The sequence below is a fragment of the Trichosurus vulpecula genome, chromosome 3, assembly GCF_011100635.1.
Source record: "Trichosurus vulpecula isolate mTriVul1 chromosome 3, mTriVul1.pri, whole genome shotgun sequence".
Classification (NCBI taxonomy): Eukaryota; Metazoa; Chordata; class Mammalia; order Diprotodontia; family Phalangeridae; genus Trichosurus; species Trichosurus vulpecula.
Window position 1 is genome coordinate 243889956 of NC_050575.1, and position 23521 is coordinate 243913476.

The 23521-nt window shown below is 37.8% G+C and overlaps 1 protein-coding gene and 1 pseudogene across 1 annotated transcript in view; one reads left to right on the forward strand and one right to left on the reverse strand.

Moving 5' to 3' along the window:
• The window catches only part of PXDN (peroxidasin), a 148559-nt gene that overhangs the window by 45278 nt on the left and 79760 nt on the right, over positions 1-23521 (forward strand). The gene's annotated exons all lie outside the window — the stretch shown is intronic.
• Positions 3241-19268, reverse strand: LOC118841253 (annotated as a pseudogene).

Sequence of the window (23521 nt, forward strand, 5' to 3'; positions counted from 1 at the left end):
CTTATTAAGTACCTACTGTGTGCAGAACAAGGTATGGTGGAGGGTAAGGGAGGAATATAAAAAGTTTAGATAAGACAGCAAATGTGCCTACATGGAATTTCCATTCTGAGAGAGGACTAAGTGCCCACACAGATAACAATTTTGTCTGTTATCCTGAAAACTCAATGTCTTTTCTCTGTTCCATGGGTAAAATTGTATTCCCTAGAGTTTACTACCTAAAACTGGAGCTATCTTTATCCCATCTTGAGATCCTATGTCCAGCCTACAAACTTTCAAGGATTTAATCAACTTTTAAAAATAAGGATTGATAAGGGTTTACTGTGTTATCTTTTTAGGACCACTTCATTTTCAACTAGGACAGCATAAAATCCTAGGATTTATTTATTTTTAATTAAAAATATTTTATTGGTATCTTTTGTCTTTACATCATATTCGTTTCCCACCAGATTGACTCTTCCCTTGTGATAAAGGAAAACAATTAAACAAATAGAGCTGATAGAAGTGTGATGACATTCTGCCCTCATAATGCTCTACCTCCCTGTCATGAGAAGGGAGTGTTTCAATATCTTCTCTGGGACTTTCAGTGGTTTTTTCCATTACTCAGAGTTCTACTTCCTCTTGGTCACCTTTTCATTTACATTGTCGTGATCATTATGTAAATTTTTCTCTTGGTTCTACTTATTTTACTATTGATTTGAATGATTCCCATATTTCTCTCTATTCTTCGTATTTCTGACTTCTTATGGCACAAAAATGTTTGATTAAATTCAAATAGAGGTAGGCTAGAAGAGTGAATAGAGTACTGAGTTGGAGTCAGGAAGCTGGTTTAAAATCTGCTCAGATCCTTACTAGCTGTGTGACCCTGGGTGAGTTGTTAAATGACTTGTCTTAGTGCCTCTCTTATTCTCATTTCTTAAATGGGGGGGGATTTAGAATTGTTGGCTCTTTAAGGTGTTGGGATATACTGTAGTTTTTTCGGCCATGCCCTAGTCAAAAGCCACCAACTTTTTTTCTGGTTCTTTACCGCCACAAAGAGTGTTACTGTGAATATTATTTCTTTTTTTGTTTCTTTTCTTTTTTGGGGGGTGGGGGTTGGGCTATACATTCAGTAGGGAGATTGTTGCTGAGTCAAAGGGTATGGACAGGATAGTCTTTTTTTTTATAGTTCCCTGTTGAAATCCACAATATTTGGACCATCGCAGCTTCACTAATAAGTTATCAATGAGCTTGTTCCCATATTCCCTCTGTCACATTTTTTTGGTCTTTGCCAGTTTGCATGGTATGAGATGAAAAAAAATCTCTGAATTGTTGCATTTTTCATCTCTCGTTGCCATTCATGATTTGAAGCATGTTTTCATGGGGTCATTTATAGTTTACAGTTCTTTTAAAAACTATCCTATTTATATCCTTTGACCACATCTATTTGTAAATAGCTCTTGGTGTTATAAATTTGTGTCTTTAGGTATCAGCCTCTTATTTATAATGATTAATGTAAATATTTCCCCTCCCTATCATTTTCTTCTAACCTTTTATTCATTGATTTTGTTCATGCAAATTTTAAAAATTTTATGTAGTTAAGTGGTCCATTTTATTATGTTTGATATCCTTAAAATCCTAGGATTTAGAATGGGAAGAATATTAGCAGTCATTTAGGCCAACAGCCTAATTTTATAGGACAAGAGACTGAGGCCCAAAAAGGGTAAGTAACTTGACCAAGATCTCACGTATGTTTAAAATGACAATTATTTACTATTGTATTGTCTGATTTTATTATTAGGAGAGCCAGGATTTGAAGTAGGCCCTCTGTCTTCAAATTTCATGTTCTTCCCACAATATCATTCTGCTTGCCCACTAAAACAGACTGCTTCAGGAGGAACTTTGTAGATCATCTAAAAATTGCTCTTTGGTCCAGTGGAAAAACTCCTCAATGGTGACATTTCAAGAAGGTGCAATAGAGTACTGGGAGGAAATATTTTAGTAGAAGGATCACCCTTCATTTCATACCATGAGGAATAATATTAATAATGATAACTTTTATGTAGAGATTTATTCACATTATCATATCTTTATAAGAACCCTTTGAGATAGATGTTATTATCTTGCCCATTTTACATATGATATGAAGGTTTATAGAGGTTAAATCATTTGAATAGAGTCACACAGCTCCTATATGTTAGTTGGTGTCAAAAACAGGACTTAAACCAGCATCTTACTGACTGCCAAGAACAAAGACCTGTCCAGTCTTGTCCTGTAGTACTCTTGTTACTTCTCAGGATCTTATGATTTCTACCTCCTATGTTCCCCCTTGGATTGTATATACTTGTGTCTTCAGTTTGCTTCATTTCCACAAGGCAGGAAATAGATGTGGCTTAACCACTGAACTGGTTAGGTCCATCAGCAAGTTGCCTTTATAAGTCTTGTAATATTGGAGGAAAACAAACAGCCTTAAACCACTGCATGTTGTTTTAATTAGAAGGTTTATATTCTGTTGTTTGCACCTGTGTCCTGTTTTTGTTAACAGGAAGAAATTCCCAAGTCTTCCCAGAGAGAAATAGCACCACTTCCCTGTTGCAAGGGATTATATTTCCATTTTACTGCCCAGAATTTTGTTTCCATTCATTTGTTGCTATCTTAATTAGGAAGATCTGTGAGGCCTTTTTTCACTCTCATGCTTATTGAAGAAACTATGGCTTTAATGCTCTATCCTGTAGTTCCTCAGGTGTGTCTTCCAATTTTCTGAGAAAATGCATATTTTCTTCTTCTATTCTAGTCATAGAGTCTGAGATTATTTTTTTTGTTTTTGTTTTTTTTTGGCAGTGCAGTTGGGGTTAAGTGACTTGCCCAAGGTCACACAGCTCGTAAATGTGTCAAGTGTCTGAGGTCGGATTTGAACTCAGGTCCTCCTGACTGCAGGGCCGGTACTCTACTCACTACGCCATTTAGCTGCCCCCTAACATTATGAAGGGACCTCAGAGATGATCTAGTTCCATCTCTTATCTTGCTAGAATTCCCTGACAAATAGTCATCTAGTTTCTACCTGAACACTTTCAGTGATAGAAATTTGTGACCTTGTTGGGGACAGCTGTAATCATTAAGAAGTCCTTCCTTTTACTGTCATTTCTACTCATTGAATACAGAAGCAGAATACAGAATCGTAGGCTTTCAGAGTTGCATTGAATTTAGAAGCCATCTATTTCAACTTATACCTGAATATATAATTTTTTAAATGAAAAATCCAATTTATTGCAGATTGTACTTGGCCTCTCTTTGCTTCTTGTTCTTACAAAACTTGTTGATATCCAAGATCTTTTTCACAGATTTATTTGTTGACCCTGGACAGTCTGTGCAATCTCTGTCTCATCCAATTTCTCATGCTATTCAGCCATAGAGGCACTCTTTGATAATGCTGAGTTTGTGAGGTGTGCGGAGTGGCTTAGGGATGGCATCCTTCTCTTTAGTAGCAACCTCAGTGACACCGTGGTTCTTTAGCACATGTCTCTCAGATCATGATGGCCAGGTTCTCTATGTATTTGGAGTCTCCTTGGGTGACCTGCAGTTGGTACCACCTTTCCTTATCAACCTAGATTTTCCTTCTGAGGTTGTTGTGTTTGTCCTTTGTTCTCAAAGAGGACCATGACATCAGGGAAATGATGACATGACTTGCAGTTGACTTTGATTTGAGTGAGGGAGGGCTGTGCAAGGTCACCAGCCTCACTTTCTCCTCCTGAGCCATCTGGGTCCAGTGGCCTTATATTCACCAAGGTGCCTGGAGATATCAGACCTTGCCATTCTCTAAAACAGATTTGTCCATAATGGGAGCAGGAACAGGATTATAGGATGAGATATTTGCCTCCTCACTGAATGTCTTCTGTAATGCTGGCTTGGGTTCAAGGGATCCCCCCTTTAGCACATCCAAGAAATAGTAATCCAATCTTTATTTAAAGACTTCTGGAGACTGGGAGTCAACCATCTGCCAAGATAGCCCATTCCATTTTTAAATAGTTCTAATTGTTGGAAAGCTCTTGTTGTTTCTTCAGACTAAATATGCCTTTTTGTCAGTTCAACTCATTGCTCCTACTTCTACCGTTGGGACCAAGCAGAACAAATCCAATCGATTTTCTATGTGTCAGTGTTTGAAATACTCAGAACAGTTCTCACATTCCCCACTCTCCTGTTTTCCCCAGTGTCTTTTCTTATGCAGGCTAAGCATCCCTAATTACTTTAAGAGAACATTAGGTGGCATGATCTCAAAGTCAGTAAGCATTTATTAAGAACTTACTATATGCCAGGCTAAGTGCTGGAGAGAGAAAGAAAAACACTCCCTGACCTCAAGGAGGTCATAGTCTGATCTCCTCATAGTCTGATAGGAGAGACAACATGGAAACAACTATGTACAATATATAGTCAAGGTAACTTGGAGATAATCAACAGAGGGGAAGCACTAGCATGAAGTGGGGTTGGGGGACTGGATAAAGCTTCTTGTAGAAAGTGGGATTTTAGCTGAAGATGAAAGTCAGATGAGGCAGGAGAGCATTCCAAGAAGGAGGGACAGCTAGTGAATATGCATGGAGTCAGGGGATGGAACATCTATGAGAAACAGCAAAGAGGCCAGTGTCCCTTGGATTACAGGGTTTGGGGAAGAGATTAAGGTGAAGAAGAGTGCTTATGAAGAACCTTAAAAGGCAGATAACTTTTGGAGCTTATTGAAGGGGGAAGAAGGAATGACATAGACATACTTGCACTTTAGGAAGATCACTTTGATAGCTGAATGGAGAATGGACTGGCTTGGGAGAGACTAGAGGCAGGGAGACCAACGAGCAGGCTGTTTCAATGGTCCAGCCATGAAAGACTTTCACCAGAGTGGTGATAGTTTCAGAGGAAAGAAGGGGGTATATATGAGAGATGCTGTGAATGTAGAAGTGACAGGACTTAGTAACAGATTGTATATGGGGTAGGGGAGGATGGTAAGAGAGTAAAGAGTTGATGACCCTTACGTTGTGGATCTAGGTAACTAGGAGGAGGGGATGGTACACTAAACAGTAATAGGGATGTTAGGAAGAGGAGAGACTTTTTTTTTGCAGGGAGGAGAGTTAATGAATGCCTGATATCTATGGGAAATACAGTTTGAGAAATAAAATAAGCAATTGGAAATGTGAGTCTTGAGGTCAGGAGAGAGGTTAGGGCTGGTTAAATAGATCAGCATAGAGATGATAATTGAATGTCTGGCAACTGATGAAATCACCAGGCGAAATAGGGGAAGGAGAAGAGAAGACGTGAATACGATACTAAGTTCCTCAATTTAACATAAAATCATATTATCTTTTAAAGGTGCTACATCAAACTATTGATTCATTGAGCATCTAGTCTGCTAAAACATCAGGATTATTTTTTCAGATAAACATCTGTCTAATCAAGCTTTCCCCAACTTATACTTGTGAAGTTAATTTTTTGAAACCAAGTGTGAAACATACATTTATCCCTCTTAAATTTCATTTTATTAGTTTCTGCCCAAATTTGGATTTATATTCTTCAATCCAACGTATTGGTTATCTCTTTAGGTTTGCATATCATCTGCAAATTTGATAAGCATACTATATCATCATTTATCCATGACCTGGATAAAAATGTAAAATACCATGGGTCCAAGCACTGGTTTTTGCCCCCATTTCTATGAAAAATTAATATGTCTCCTCTAGGCAACCCTTCAGATCTCTTGAAACAGCTGTCATGTCCTCCAACCTCTCTTCCAGGTTTAACATACCTTGTTCTCATAACAGTTCATATATTAGAAAAAGATGGGACAGTTGATTTCATCTGGAAAGGAAGTTGGTTGCTGTAGATGTAGAAAGGTTGAACAAATGATGGTATGTTAATATATGTGGAATACTATTGCACTGTAAGAAATGACAAAATGGATGAATTAAAGAAACCTGAGAAGACTTGTATAAACAGTTCAGAGTGAATTAAACAGAACCGGGATAACAATATACTGAACCCAATATTGCAAAGGAAAACAACTTAGAAAGAATTAAGAACACTGATGAATGCAAATAACCAACCATGACTCCAGAAGAATGATGAAGAAGCATGTTTTTTTGCCAAGAGGTGATGAACTATTGTTTCGGAGTGAGACGTGACTGAGGTGTCAATTTTTTTTCTTTGATTGTACTTTAAAAAAATAAGATAGGGCATTTAGGTGTTTCTTAAGCAGTGGGAGAGAATTGTGGGAGGGTAGAGCAGAAAGGAGTGATAGTAATGCCTAAAAACAATGAAGAAAAGAAAAAAAAAGTTTCAATGAATCTGTTTTCCCAGCACTTAGCATACTTTGTGACACAAGTGTTAGAGGTCCTCTGAATTCCCTTCCCACTTAAGGGTTAGCAATTCAGTTTGTAAAGTCTTTCTTGGTGAGAAGGTTGTTTCTGTAATCTAATTGACTGTACTCCCAAATTACCATATCGAAACAAAGAAACAAGGATTAATAACAGCCTTCCAAATAGAGTGGACTTCTACCCTGGGATGCCACAGGTAGATATTTACTAAATGGTGAATTGGTTTAAATTCAACTTCTTTACCTAGATAATGATAGGGAACTAAAAACCAAATTAAAAAAAAAAGCATTAAGTACTTAATATGTGTCAGGCAGTATGCTAAGTGCTGGGAATTCTGATGCAAAAGCAAGAATAGTCCCTGCCTACCAGAAGGCTGACTTGTCATAGGGGATTCCATGCCCATAAAGGTTTGGTGGCCCTGGAAGGGTATTTGAGTTTGGGAAATAGAAGGTTGGTGAGTAGAAATAGAGCATAGTTGATTGACACAATGGATACATCCTTTCCAAAAACGAGTGTAGTATGGTTCCCAGAGAAGCTGTAGAAAGGGAGCTAGCAGGTATGTGGTAGCTAGATGGAGGGTAAGATGTTTGGGATGAAGCATGTTTGAATCTGGGACTAGTTAGATATGGCAGGGGCAGCTAGGTGGCACAGTGGATAGAGTGCTGGGCCTGGAGCCAGGAAGACTTATCTTCCTGAGTTTAAATCTGGCCTCAGACACTTAACTAGAAGGGTGACCCTAGGCATGCTTGCCTCAGTTTCCTCATCTGTAAAATGAGCTGGAGAAGGAAATGGCAAACCACTCCGTATCTTTGTCAAGAAAACTCCAAATGGGGTCAAGACAGAACTGAAAATGACTGATGTTGTTGAAATGACTGAATGACAACAGATATAGCATACTTATTGATCTGGACAGCACAGCCCCAAGGTGGGAGTTCTGAAGCTGAGTGGCTTAGTTCATATGGGGTTTGTTCTTTAGAAGGCTGTTTTGAAGGGTACGTGACAGGATGGAAAGACTATATTGACATACCTTATACTACCTTATCTCACTGAGTGACTTAACCAGCACAATCAATAAGAATTTATTAAGTGCCTACTATGTGCCAGGCACTTTTTCTTGCATATTCAAAAAGTATTTTTTGATTTTATTCAATAGGTATTAGTTGATTTTTGTATCCACTGAAATTTGGCACCCCACTAAAGTCCTTCTCCAGTAAGGTGATCCTAGGTTCTTGAGGGAGGAGAAAGTGAGGCTGGTGACCTTGCACAGCCCTCCCTCATTGAAAGTGCAAGTCATGTCATCATTGCCCTGATGTCATGGTCTTCTTCAAGAACAAAGGACAAACACAACAACCTAGGTTCTTGAAGAAAATGCCAGTAAGGCCCATGTTCTGGTGAGTCTTAGTAAGCTGGTAGGAAATCAATTATAAGCCCCAGGTAGATAATATGTCTGTTGTTTGAGAACCTGTCTTAGAGAGAAATCTGTCACCAGGTTTGCTGGCTGGTGAGTTTTTTGGCCCCAGCAACTATCAAAGACCATCTACCATTGAAAAATAATGATCTGTGTTAGTCGTGGGAATATACACATACACAAAAATATTGAAGTAAGTATGGTTCATATTAAACAGTAAGTGCCTAATAATTGCTGATTGCAGTGAAACAAATTGAGAAGTAATGTGGTGTGATGGAAAGGGCATTGGAATGGGAACATGTATTAAGTCAGAAAAGCATGATTCTAATCCCCACTCTATTGCTAAGATTTGTGTGATTTTAAGCAAATAATTTCCCCATTGTAAACCTCAGTTTCATTGCCTGTAAAATGAAAGGATTAGGGGCAGCTAGGTGGTGCAGTGAGTAGAGCACTGGCCCTGGAATCAGGAGGACCTGAGTTCAAATCTGGCCTCAGACACTTGACACACTTATTAGCTGTGTGACCTTGGGCAAGTCACTTAACCCCAATTGCCTGGCCTTCCCCCTTCTAAAAAACAAAAACAAAAAACAAAAAATGAAGGGATTAGATTATATAACTGACATTTGTATAGTGCTTCTGAGTTTGCAAGGTGCTTTGTGTTATCTTGTTTGAGCCTTATGGAATATTTGAGTCCCTTTGATGTCATAAGACTCAGAGCTGGAAGGAACCTTAGAGATTAAGTATTTCAACATCTTCATTTTAGAAATGAGGAAAGTGAGTCTCAGATAGAAAAGAACTTGTCCAAGGTCACACAGGAAGCAGCACAGCTGGGATTTGAATTGAGGTCCTTCCTTTGCAAATTTCTGCTAGGTGATGCTATGTCTTATGAGGTTTAGGAAGTCAGTATAGTTCATTGGAAAAAAAATCCACCGAGAAAAATTTTATCCTGTCAAATCCTGATGCTGTTATTAATTAGTTATTTTTGTTTTTTATTTTGGGCAAGTCATCCTCTCTAGAGTTGTTTCCTCATCTGTAAAATGTCTGGGGAGGGGGGATGGGTGGGAGGGGGGCAGGTGGGGGAAGGACGTGGTGAACTGGAAGACGAAGCTCTCTTTTCAGCTCTAAAAATATTTGAGGAAGGGTCCATTTCTGCCTTCACATATCGTAATTTTGTTGTATCAGTGAGTACCAGGCCAAATAAATCATAGGGTAGTGGAATTATGGGTCATACTTTTCAGATTCTATCGAAAGCTTTTAATCCTTTTTTTTCTTCTTAGGCTTTGGGTTTAACTTTGTGCTAGGGCAGGTTTCTTCAAAGGCAGAGGTCAGGCCAGACCATCAGTCATGGGGCTTTCCCAGATGGGCTTTAGAATGGTCTGGAGCTTTATGGAGTAGTTCCGTCCAATCTGATATACACATCCAGCCCTCTCCATACAATGGGGCTCTCTGAGGCTTATGAATTTGGACACTTTCCTGAGCCCCTTTTGAAGTTTGATCTGAGGTAACTGTAATTTGCTTGATTAACAGGTCAACATTTTTGTGGAAGAGGAGAGTTGAGCTCTTTCCTGCTGCTGGAGTAATTGGCTTAGCTGTATTCTACTCTCTGACTACTCCGAGGGGAACTTGGGCGAAGGCTGTTCTGGATGGAGGCCTGCAGAGAGGAGTACATTAGAATGATTCCTCAGCTAACCCAGAGCAAAACCTGTCATTTTGTGGTTCAGAATAATCAGAAGTCAAAGGATCATAGATTAGGAGTTGGATGGGATTTGACAAGATCCGCAAGACCCTCATTTTACAAATGAGCAAACTGAAGCTTTGATGACAATGAGGATGATGATGATAGCATTTGTATAGTGCCTCTTGTGTGCCAGGTACTGTGCTCAACACTGCAAATAGTATTTCATTTGATCCTCACAACAACCCTGGGAGGTAGTTGCTCTTATTGCCCCATTTTGCAGATGCAGAAACTGAAATTAAGTGATTTACCCAAGGCTGCACAGCTAGTAAGTATCTAAGCCTGGATTTAAACTCAGATCTTCCTGACTCTAGACTGAGTGCTCTATGCACTGTGACACCTGGCTGCCTAACTCCCCGCTTCTCTTCTTGAGAAGTTAATGACTTATTACCTAGCATCACAAAGATAATGAATTGCATAGCTGGTATCTTTTTTTGTGTTTAGCAGGGGCCAGAAAAGGTAGCAAGAACATGGAATTTGTATTGTCATAAGATCATGGATTAAGAGATGGAAGGTACCTCAGGAATCCTCTTGTCTGACTCCATCATTTTATAGATGAGGAAGCTCAACACATATGCAAAGGGAATGCCTGTAGGGAATGTACATGGACAGGATAACACAAAGGAGAAAGTGCAGAGGGCACATGCCTGGGAAACATGTTGGGTGGATAGAATGAGGAAATTGTTGAACTAAATTGAATCAAACTCCTTTCAATGCCTATCATACCCCTTTTGGTACATGGAAATCACCCTAGGAGCGTCACTTAATAAAAATGAAAGGGATTGGCTGTGTCATTTTTTTAATCGTGTCTGACTCTTCATGAATCCATTTGGGGTTTTCTTGGCAAGATATTGGAGTGGATTGTCATTTCCTTTTCCAGCTCATTTTCCAGAGGAGGAATCTGAGGCAAATGGGGGTTAAGTGACTTGCTCAGGGTCACACAGCTAATAAGTGTCTGGGGCTAGATTTGAACTCAGGAAGATGAGTCTTCCTGACTTCAGTCCTGGTGCTGTATCCACTGAGCCACTTACTTTTACTATATTATAATGAAATACCCATCATCCCTATAATACACAAAGTACTTAGTAGGTTTTAAAGTGCTATATCAATGTCAGTTTTTACTGTTTGGTTGTATGAAGAAACCAACCCTCTCAACTCTTTTATTTATTTCCCTGACGAGAACCTGTGAATTGTCCTCTTCCTTTGATTTAGCTTTGACTTCTTTTCTGTTTTCTGTTTTTGTTTTTTATAGGGAAAATTTCAATGTGGCTGTATTTTTAGTCCCTCCACTGATGTTATCTATTAACTGGTGGATCATTGGTTAAGGCTTGGATATTAAGAATACCAAGAGTTAACATGAATGGTTATAGTCTAAAAACTGTGTGATTCTTAATATTCTGTTCCCTGTTCCCTGACACAGACTGGGAACCTTTTTGTATTTTTATCTGTTTCATAGGTCCCCATGGTGAGGGAGTACATTGCCCAGCTGCCAAACTCTTAGTGGGAGTTTCTCTCTACTTTATTAAGTTGGTCTTCAGACAGAAGAAATACTTTATATTTTAAGTGTCTTCAGTTGGGTGGTACCCACAACCACTTATGCTCTGTTGTCATAGCCATAAGAAATCCAGGGGACACTCCTTGCAATGATGAAGCATGAAAGAGTAAGCCATGGGGAAAGGAGATAGTAAAATCATGAAAATATGTGTGACCATGCCAGTTCCCTCCTTAAAGGAGTATAGTGACTCCCAGACCCATGATTTCATTTCTTTGGGAAACTGCTGTGTAACAACAGTGCTGCTAGCAGCTGCTCTGCAGGTGAAAGACCAACAACAAGAGCATATAGGAGGGCTGCTAGCACAGGTCCTTTGGTCTGCTTTTCTAAGGAAAGCACCTTTAAGGGGTTTACAATATCACTTTAATTAAACATATGTATATACACATATACATATATACACATATACATATACATATACATATACATATACATATACATATACATATACATATACATACATACATGTATATGTGTGTATATATGTGTGTGTGTATATATGCATATATATATATGTATGTATGTATCTCTATCTCATTCACTTAGTTCAGGGGAAAAAGCCAGTACCCTAAACTTCAGAGAGTATATAAACAGAAATTACAAGCATACATTATATAAACAGAGCAAATAAACACAAACCAGTAGATAGGCTTCTAACCATCTAACTATAGCAATACATACAATTACCAGAGAAAGAAGCATCAACATCTGGGTTTTCAAAGCTGGGGTGGGGGGCATGTTGCTTCATGATGGCTACCAAGAGTCTCATCTGGTCACACGACACTCTTCCAGTGAGTGAGAGCCCCAAAACAAAATGCCAACCTCAGATCTTATACCTGTCTCAGGGTCAGAGGGCATCACAACCATGTGAATCAAACCCATGTGAACTAGGCTTTCTTGTTTCTTAAGCAGGTCATCAAAGACTCTTGATTCAATCAAAAAAACAAAGGCAAGACTCATCAAAAGCACTTGATTACCTCAGTGCTGAGAAGCACTCAAACAAAAAACAGCAAAAAGTCCTACTTTGCTTACCATTATATTTGGAAAGCAAGACTCAAAGGTACTTTGATTACTTTAGCATTCCAAAAGAGAAAACAGGAAAAAACGTCCCACCCTTCTTACCATTACATGCTGTTATGGAAACTCTGTCTTTACTGCAGATGAGCAGGATGGTAGCCTTCATAAAGAATTATAGTTATTTGGTGATAAAAACCCAAAGACCTTCTTTGTCCCTTTTAACAGAACACTTGTGGTAGAGTGGGAAAAGGGGGCCAAACTGGACCAGAATTGGAATTAGAAGACCTGGTTTCCAGTCCAAGCTCTGATATTTAGCAATCCTAGGACTATGGAGAAGTCCTTTTATGTCTCAGCTTCAGGTCCTTCATCCATATAGTATGGATCATTATACTTGTGATATGGACCTTATAGGATTATTATGAGGAAAGTGTTCTGTAAATCTTAAGGGACTATAGAGATGGGGATGAAAATTCAATTAATTTCAACCCAATTTATGAAGAACATACTGGGTGCCAGGCATTGTGCTAGGTGCTGGGTACTCAAAGAAATAAAATAATCCCTGCTCTCAAAGAGCTAACATTCTACTGGATTTAATTATCTTAATTCATTTCACTTTTCAAAACTTGCTTAAAGGTGCTGTCTTATGTCAAATTTCTAATAGAGTTGCCTGACAGCTCTTTTTCTGCCTGATGAGGTGCTAAGAATTCTACTAGACAGATTATGAATTTGTTGTTAATTTCTGTGTGCTAAAAGTTATGATTTAGGTAGGGAATTCAAAGTAAATTTCAGGAAGCTTGACAGCATTTGATTTAGGAATTTTTTTCCTTGCAGATGTGTATAGTATTTACCAACAAAGAGGCCCTGACATCAAGTTCAAGCTTTCGAGCTGCTTTATTAATTCTATTCTGATGATCAGTATCTGCGAATTGTACATATATCCTTTCCCCTGGGGAGCAGCTTTGTACTTCATAATTCCCAGAACTCCAGTGTGGAAGCCTCTCAACAAAACTATCTTTACATCATTTATTTGTCCATACATAGAAACATTATGTACTTTAACAATGCAGATATTTACTTAGTTTTATGTACTACAATCCAAGTAAAATTAATTTATAACAAATCAACACATATTAAGATGCCTTATACATAACAAAAAACCAAAATTCTCAACTCAGTTATATCTGTGGATCAGAAAATTATTAAGTATTTATGAAGTGATTACTTCTTATTGGGGTAGATACTGAAAAAAGATGAAACAACAATAAACATGTAAACACTACATTTTATGGTGCGCAATTAGATGTGATGGTGGAACGAATCACTGGTGGTAATCTTTGAGAAATATTGTAGAGAGAGAAATCAGAAGACTGGATACAGACAGATACTGGACTGGTTTTTAAAAAGAGAGACATTGATAAAGTTTGTGTTCCCTAGAATTTGAACTCTTTGAGGGCAGAGGCTGTCTTTATCTTCATACTCCTAGCATTGTGTCTAGCACATAGTAGGCACTTAATAAATTCTTGTTTGTTGGCTGATTGATAGCCAGAGGAAGATAATTAACATTTGTGAGGGGACTTAAGAGCATGTCAGAATTTAAAGAGCACATCAGCCAATAGTATTGGACTTGCAGTTGGGAAGACCTGAGTTCAAGACCTGCCTCCGACATGTACTAGCATTGTGATTCTGGGATAGGACTTAATCCTTCTCAGCCTCATTCGTTATCTCGAGATAATAATAGCATCTACCTCACAGGGTTGGTGTGAGGTGCAAATGAGACAACATATGCAGTACTTTACAAATCTTAAGTGCTATATAAATATTATTATGATACTTAATATAGTTTACTAAGGACCTGCTTTGTGCTAAGCACTATGTTGTGCGTTGGAGATGCAGCAACAAAAATGAAGCAGTCCCTGTCTTTAAAGAGCTTTAATGCTATCATAGGAGACATTTACATATACAAATATATACAGAATAGATACAAGATAAAGTAGTTTAGCTAGATATAGTAATCTTTAATATTCGAAGGGCTATAAGGTAGAAGGGAGATGATATTTATTCATTGGTAGCTTTAGCAGGCAGAAACTAGAACTAAAGGATCAAAGTTATCTGGATTCAGAAATATTAGTTTAACATAAGAAAGGATTATCTATTAAGCACAGGTGTCTAACAGAGGAACTGCAGCCTTATTCTGGTGTGGTGTTGACCCTGGTATCCCAAAGGCTACAACGTTAGGTCCTGTGCTTGACTTTATTTCCTGGAAAATTCTAGAATGGTTCATTAAAGAACTGGATAGTGAAAGTGGGCAGCTAGGTGGCACAGTGGATAGAGTTCTGGAAAGATTCGTCTTCTTGAGTGAGTTCAAATCTGGCCTCAGACACTTATTAGCTATGTGACCCTGAACTAGTCACTTAACTCTGCCTCAGTTTCCTCATCTCTCAAATGAACTGGAGAAGGAAATAAGAAACCATTCTAGTATCTTTGCCAACAAAACCCCATACGGGGTGATGAAAATGACCAAAGGACCAGAATAGTGAAAGGAAATGGTGACCAAAAAATCATAACAGACTAACTTTATTTTTTGTCTGAGTTACTAAACTAGTGAATGTTGTAGATAAAATAGTTTGCTTTGATTTTAGTAAATCCTTTGATGAAGTATGTCATACTATCCTCATGGGAAAGATAAAGAAATGTAAGCCAGATGATAATATAATTTGATGAATTTTGAATTGGTTGGGCAGTTGGACTACCAAAGAGAATCAATTGCTCAATGTCATCATAGAACGAGGGCACTAATGGTATACCCCAGTGATCTGGGCTTGGTCTTGTACTGTTCAGCACTTTAATTGATTACCTGACAAAGGCATAGCTCATTAAATTTACAGATGACAAATAAGTGAGAGAGATAACTTAACACATGAAGTGCCAGAGTCAGGATCCAGAAAGATCTTGAGGGGTTAAAGCATTGGACCAAATCTAATACATTTGGTAGGAGTAAATGTAAATTCTTACACTTGATTTTAAAATATCAACTTCACAGATACAAAATGGAGGAGATGGGGTTAGTTTATCTAGAAAAGGTGAACTGAAAGTGTACTATGTCAACGGTATGATGTGATAGCTCCCCTTCCACCCCCGCCTCCAAAAAAAAAACTAATGAGATTTTGGATTATATTAAGAAAGACATAGTTTCCAGGTGATAGTCCATGCTCTGTCCCATGTCAGAGCACAGCTAGACTACTGTGGTCAGTTCTTGATGCCACAGTTTAGGAAGGCCATTTATGATACCATATAGAGATTCTAATCCTATGAGGATTGATTGAAGAATCTGGGTTGCTTAATTGGGAGAAGAGAATACTTGGGGACTGTCTGAAAACAATGCTCAAGTATTTGAAAGGTTATCATATGAAAGAGGGATTAGACTTGTTCTTCTTGGTTCTAGAAGGCAGAACTAGGAGCAATAAATAGGAGTGGCAAAGGGACATATATAGGCTTTCTAAAAACTAGAACTACCTATTACTGCAATGGGATCGCTCAAGAGGTGGAGAGTTTTCCCATCTGGTATTTGAGTCAGGTGATGAATGACCACAGGTTGGGTATGTTTTTTTTGGATATGGGTTGGATTAGTTGCCCTCTGAGGTTCCTTCTAACACTGGGATTCTCTAATAAAAATGTGCTTGCTTTGTCAGCTCAAAGTATACCACTGTGCATTAAGAAGTATTTTGTGCTAACCCTCATGGAAGAAAACAATGGCAGAAACAAAAGAGGGGAGGTAATGCCTCATTTCTAAATCTTGGCACATGTATATATACAGTGGCTCCAGGCATTTTCTAATGCAAGAACAAAGAGAGTGTCCAAAGCAAACATGAGCTCCCTGATTTACTCAGCTCTGAGATTCTGCAGATATCATTAGGAGAAAGAAATACCCATTCATTCCAGCTTTCACTGCCAGAGACTTTACATGTTCACCCATGTTATGTATGACAAAGAGGATTCTTGTATCTATTAAATGCCTCTGTGTTAGTGAATATTTGGGTTCAGATTACATTCTCCAGGCTTATGCTAGTTGAAGAAAAATGGACATTAAAGCTAGAGGAGGAAAGTGAAGTATTTGCTGTAAAATTGAGATCTTAAGCCTTTTAATCTCAAATATTTGGTATTCTTGTTTCATTATTCACATAGACTGAAAGTGTATTCTTTGTTTCTAATGAAATAATGTGTAGGAGTAATAGAAACAAAACAGGTTTTTTTTTTTGTATATATGTCCCTTCTCTTTTTTTGTCTATACACAATTTCATTGTTGTGGGAGAAGTCCTGGTGTGGTAACTCTCTACTCAGATAACTATTCTATTCAGATAAGCAATTGCCTATAAAAGAGTGAAATATTGGAGAGTTGCTATAAGATATGTTGGGGTTAAGCTACTAATGAATCAGAGGCAGGACTTCAACCCAAGTTTTCCTACCTCTTAAGGCTATTCCTTTAAATCCATAAGCTATACTTCCTCTGAGAGGTATAGGTACTGAGAAATAGTCTTCATTTAATAGAAGTGAAAGATATTTTTAAACACATACAATTTCTCCAGTTAACTTTAAGAAATATTTAATTTAACCAAAAAAAGGGTAAAAATGTTTTTGTTCATTCATATGCATACAAAAATAGAACTGATATTGATTTAGGAATTTGCTGCAGAGATTAAGGTTGTGACCCATTTGTGCTTATACATTCTGGTTGACTCATCCATGTAAACTCCTAAGTTTACTCTGGCTGTCCATTTGTCGTATCTCAATCTTGCCAAATGACCAGTCTGTCTTCTTTTAATATTCTCTAGACACTAAAAAGAAATCATGATAAAACTTTGCTATCACCATCAACCTCTCCTCCTCTGCCCCCCAATGCCCCTCATACCATCCTCCATATTTCTGTTGATGGCATTACCATCTTTCTAGTCACCCAGGTCACAATGCCTTTTTTTTTTTTTTGAGTTACTGTGTTCTCTTGGAAGCCTTATAATCCTTAAGTTATCTCTGTGCATTGCATCTTCCAGATAAATATGCTGTGCTTGTGTGGAGATCATGCTTTCTTTTAATGTTATTGCTTTTTGCTTCTCTTCTTTCAAATTGTCCTTCACTTTTTTTTATTCCCAATCACCTCTTTTATGTTTTTCTTTCTTCCTTTTTTTCTGGGTGAAACTTGGAACTGTGAATTCAAGTTTTTCTATTTTCCCAAATATTTCTACTGTGCAGGTCATAAATTCTGCTTTCACAATTCTTATTTATCTCTTAAACTGTTCAATAACTTCATGCTATACCTCTTTGCTCTTTTGGGACTCCACAGGGGTTTGCTGCCTCACCAGATGCTGATATAGTTCATTTTGTCTTGAAAATTTTGATTCATGGATGCCTAGAATCTTTTTACCTAGTCTGGAGACCATATTCCTTTCTTGCTAGTAACATCTTCCTTGTTAGTTTATCTGCTTATGCTTAAGTTTTTTGAGTTTTCTTCCACCTGAGATCTTTGGTAATTTGTTTTTCCTTATTATCCCCTTTTGCTCACTTTCTGACTCCCTCTCCTTTGATGGGGGCTTCCCTGGGGCTTTGATCTCAGAGTCTCAGCCTCCTCCCTACTGGGTTCACCTGCCTAGGTTTCTGCTCCAAGTGACTTGGTGGGGAGGGGAAGGATGGGAACAGAACTGGCTCTAACTGGATGCTAGCACTTTTCCTTAGGCTTAGTGGAGGGCTACATAGCCACACACACGTACTGTTACCTCTGTTCCTCCATTCTTTGGCCAAGGTCTGTTGTGGTATAGAGCAGTGCTATACTGCTCTCACAGCATAAGGAAATTTCTACATTTTAACCTTTGCAGCAATGGGAGGAGAGAGAAGTGTTGGGATGTGAAATAATGCATCTGCTAACAACTTTATTTGCCATTAGGTTTGCCCAAGCCTACATTTTCTTTTTTTTTTTGACTTGTAAATTTTACATTTATTATAACAAAAATTCAGACATGTTCATTTGTACATTCTGCTTTAATATAACTCTTGGTGTGTAAATGATCTAAATGAGCTCTATACAATCATGCTGGTTGTGGCAGCAATAAGGAACACAAGTAAAAAATGTCTGGAAAAGTAGGTATTTGAGGGAAGGAAGAGGAGAAGGAGAAAAATCAAGAGGCCCACTGGATGAAAGTTGTTATTCAGTGGTCTAAGAACCACCTTATTTGTAGATAGCTAGTCTGGCCACTTAGGCACACCACAAAATGAGGGTGAACTAAAGTCCTTGGAGGGCCAGGTATAAATAAGGTAGAGTTGGGGGGGAGGTGGGAGGAGGAGAACAAAGTTACTTATTCAGGCTGTGTCATTATGCTGAGACTACAAAACATTTTAAGCATCACTATACAACACTGAGCTATTTATAGTAATAATTTCCCAATCAACTGTTTTCTCAGAAAAAATTAGTGAATCTCAGTGACTTCAGTCACCTGACAGAGTAAAACAACTCCTAGGAGTTAGTCTCCATGTTCTACAAATGTCTATCATTTTCAAGACCCCCCCCCAAAAAATCCTTTCTCCCCCCTCCAAAGAAATATAGTATTACAATATTACTGAATCATTGAGTACTGGCAACCTGCCCTGTCTTCCCAACAAACAACAACAAAAGCCATTTAAAAAAATATTACATCATTATCTGTTTCTTGGCAATATATTAAACCTTTTGTTCTTTGTCCTTACACTTCTGATATGTTAGGGGAGAGGGAAATGGAAAGGGGCAGGGTTAACCAGTTAAAATCATATTGGTAAAGCATCACTAGAAGAAACGTGGTGATTATTAAAAAAATAACAAACAAAGGAGAGAACCTATAGATTAGGTGCAAAGGCAAATGACAGAGTTAGGGAGAGTGGAAGGGAGGAGAAAGTGGAGTAAAACCCCTGGTTTAATGTGAGCCTGGGAGACTCTTGTGACTGTCTTTTCTGGTTGGTTAGTTTATTATTATTTTTTAAGCAGTACTTGGCACTGGGTCATAGTGGTATATCATAATAGTCTGGCAGTTGGTACATCTGATACTGCCTCTGCTGTTGCTGCTGTTCCTGGTGGTGTTTCATGATTTCTTTGACTTCCTCTTCTGGCTCAGGTGGGATTATAAACTGATCACCAGAATCAGGCTGAACTGGAGCCACAAAGTAGCCCCCTGTTTTTCGGAGAGGCAAGTCAGCAGCTACCTCTATCATGTTGTGGCTCCTCTCTTGGGGTGCCACGGAGCCGTTATGGTCCCTGTGGCAGAGAAGTCAATCTTCCTGGGCAGACCTGCCTTATCCTCATTGGCACTAATAACTATGCCCTCATCACTAGCCTCACCCGGCAACTTGAAGCAGCTTCAACTTGTAATTTTTGAGAAAATGTCATACTATAAGATACTTCCTCTCCTCCTCTCCTTGCTCTCCCCACCCCAACAAATTTCCCCTGGTCATGGAGTGTCACTCTTTAAGTGGTCTTTTTCTTCTGCATATCTAACAGCTATTAATATATGCTCTTCTTGAGGCTTGGAAGTTCACCATGCTAAGAGGTGAAACTCTTCCCAAACCTTTTCTGTAATTAGGAGGTCATCCATCTTTCCCTCCTCCTTTTTCCCTTGTGGCAGTTAGCATCTGGTAAGACTCAGTTCTTCATACACATGTATAAAAAACTTAAATTCAACTTTGTTTTGGTACTAGTCATATTTTCAGTCACTTCTTGAGTCATGAATATGACTCAAGCTATGTGATATGTGATATCTTTTTTTGATACTTTTAAAATTCCTTTTCTCTTTAAGCTTTCTTTCTTCTCCCCTTTCCCTTCCTAGTTCAGTGTGTTTTAATTATCTTGTCTTTAAAATTGGACATTATTCTCGGTGTCTATAATTGATTACAGCTCACAGTGAGTTTCTCTTTAAAAAATCAGATATCTGTTTGACAATTTCAGACACACCTTCACTTTGACTAAACCTGTGTGTTTTCATAAGAGAAGCATCCTTTCTTATCTAGTTGATGTATACACTACTTAACTATTGTCTTTTCTTGAAAGGCATACCCCTGAAAACTCCCTTGTCCTGGTACCAGTCAAAGCTTGTTATCTGAATCCCATTTAAGAGATAGACTAAAAGTCCTAATGTGCCCAGAGGGTTTTTCCCAGCTTAACAGTACTCATTTTGTGACTGACTTGACATGATCCATCTGTTTCATTTGTAAAGAAAAAAGATGGTTTTGTGTTTCAACTGGTAAATGTAATTCCTGTCCCTGCAACCTTTTTTTCCCCATCTAGTTATTTCACAAAAGATTTTTACTATCAATTTTTATTAGTAATATTAAAATTTTTCTAAAAATGAAAAATTCTCTTGAGAAAAAGATCTTAGAGATTAGACTAACCTGAATGCCCTTCAACATCCAAGTCTATTATACCATAATCAAACCCCAAAATCCTTAACCTGAGGTCCTTGAGATTTTTTTAAAAAATTCTATAACTTTATTTCACTGTAATTAGTTTCCTTTGTTAACATGTATTTTATTTTATCCATCTCATTATTAAGGGATTCATAGACTTCACCAGACTGCTAAGAGTTTGTGATTAAAAAAAAAAAAAAAACATTAGAAACCTCTGATCTTTCCTAGCCTCTCGGTATAACGAATGAAAAAACCTGAAGCCCAGAAAGAAGCCACTTATGTGAGATCACAAGGCCAGATTGTAGATTTAGAGCTAGAGGACACCTTCAAAGTCATTGGAGCCCATCCTTTAGGATAACAGGATCCTAGATCTGGAAGGAGAGAGATTTCAAAGGGATATAGTATAATCTATCATTTTTATATATGAGAAAGCAGACCAAGAGAGGTTAAATAATTTGTTCAACGTCACATAGCTTGTAAGTCACTGGGCCAAGATTCAAGCCATGGTCCTTTGACCCCAAATCTACATTATTTCCATTGTGCCATGTAGCCTCTTCAGTTAGTAGTGAAGTTGGGACTAGAAACCCAGGTCTCTTGACATTTGATTAGTGAAAATTGGAAGTCACAGGCTGGTAAATTTCTCACTTCCCTAATTGAAGTTTCACATAGTGGAACAAGTTAATGCACTTTGATATTATGAAGCTGTTTTAACTACTGAGGATATAGGCTTTTATTCTTCTTGTAACTTGGTAGATTGTATTTTTTAATGAAAATGTTAAAAAAAAATTTAGGCAATTGATCAATTTAATGCTTTTTGTAATTTGATGCTCTTGATTGTACACACTGGAAAAAAAACACTTTTTAGACCTTATTAAAATGAACATTAAACAGGTTGTGTGTTTATCAAGTATAAAGTGTTAACTTATCAGTGCATTATCATGGATTAAAAAGGTCTCAAAGAAGTAACTAAAAGTAAATTAGTGTTGTAAGCAGTTATATTGCTTTCCCCATAGGCTAAAAATAGCAATATAATTCCTAAAAAGCAGCTTGGTAGGCTACTTTAAGTGTTTTTTTTTTTTTGTAGTTCTTAAAATGCATTCATTACAAAAGTAATAACATAGTATAAAATGTGAATTGGTTTTTAAGCCTGCCAAATATTATTGAAAAAGTTACAAGGTTAGCTTTTGGCTTACAATGTTATTTTCATATGCCTCGGCAATAGCAAGACTCCCATTGTTTTTATTGTACTGTGAATTAATAATGCTACACGGAGATGTTTGTTATATTTTTGAACATCTAATACTTCCTGTAATTATATGCAATTAAATCATACCACTTTCTCAACCTGAAAGATGAGATTTTTCAAGAAGTGGAGATCCCAGAGTCAAAGAATTGTAAAGATTGAAGGGAAGTTAGAAGTCCCCTTCTCCTTTGATGCTATCACAAAAACAATGAAGCACAGAATTTTGGAATTGGCAGAAACTCCAGAGGCAATATAGCCCAACCTATGACTGAAAAAGAACCTCCCCTGCCGGAGCAATAAGTCATTTAAACTTCGCTTGAAGAACTTCTGATGAGAGGGAATCCATCCAGAGTAGTTCATTCTACTTTGGAATTGCTCTGATTTTAGAAAAAAAATTTTTTTTTTCTTAGATCAAGCCTAAACTTGTCTTCCTGTTCCACCTATTGTTGCTCTTTGTTCTGCCTAAGGGAGCCAAACAGAACAAATCTGATCCTGTTTCTATTTGGCAGCCCTTAAAATTCAGCTGTTGTGTTATAGGAGTTAATAGATTTGTGTCTGGAAATGATTTGCCCAAGGTCACTCCCCTAGTGTGAATAGTAGAGGTGTGATTTGGCCCCCAGCTGGCCTACTCCAAAACTCTGTTATTTTTTCCACTGTGTCATACTTCCTCCCTGCCTTTTCCATGGTACAATTTCCACCTCCCTCCCCCCCCCTTTTTTTTATTAATACTCCCTTGGAATGGTTTCCATGTCCTTCACTTCTGGTTGTCCTTATCTGGACCCTAGCTTATTGGTATCTTTCCTAGAATGGAAACTGAATGAACTTTTCCAGATATAGTCTGAACAGGGCTGAGTAAAATGGTATTATTAAATCCTCATTCTAGTACCTCTTTTAATTCAAGATTGCACTTGCTTTTTTGACTTTTATTTTTGCCACTGTTGACTCATTGAGCCTGCAAGCCAATTTTAAAAAAAACAACATCTTTTTAGACAAACTGCTGTCTTACCATGAAACTTCCCTTTCCCCCTCCTCAATCTTTTACATGTGAAGTTGAATTTTTGAACCTAAGTATAAGATTTTACTTATATGTATACATATTATCTTTCCCAAAAGAATGTAAGCTTATCAAGGGCAGGAACTGTTCTACCTTTTGTCTTTGTATCCCTCTGCTGTTACACAATATCTGGTACACATAGTAACTACTTAAGAAAGGTTCACTGATTTCATTGTTCCTTATTAAATTTCATCTTACATGATTTGGCTCATTATGTAAGCTCTCCTTATCAGCTTTATGTCATCTGAAAATTTGAAAAATGTGCCAACCAAGGCATTGAGAATAATGTTATGCAGCACAGGCTAAGTACAGATTCTAAGACCATTCCATGTTCCACTGGTGGACTGCTAAATTGACTTAGAACTATTGTGGACTACACTTTGAGCCTGGCCATTCAGTCAGTTCCAAATCCAGCTAACTTTACTATCATCTTTCCCTTTTTGCCACACAGTATTCCTCTCACTTACCATTTAATAATTAAAAAAAAAAGTTCACTTAGCATGACTTGTTCTTTCTGAATCCATGCTCATTCTTTGTGATTTCCACTCACTTAAATAGATGTTCAGTCTCTAATAAGTTTTAGAATTTTGCTACAAATTAAAATCAATCCCATTGGCCTATAATCTACAGACTATTCTCTTCCTTTTTTTTTTGAAAATAGGGAAAACATTTGCCTTTTCCCAATCTTACAGTACTTATTTTCCCATGATATTTTAAATAATACTAACAGGATGTAGCAATCTTGTCTTCTGGTTCTTTCAGTAGTCA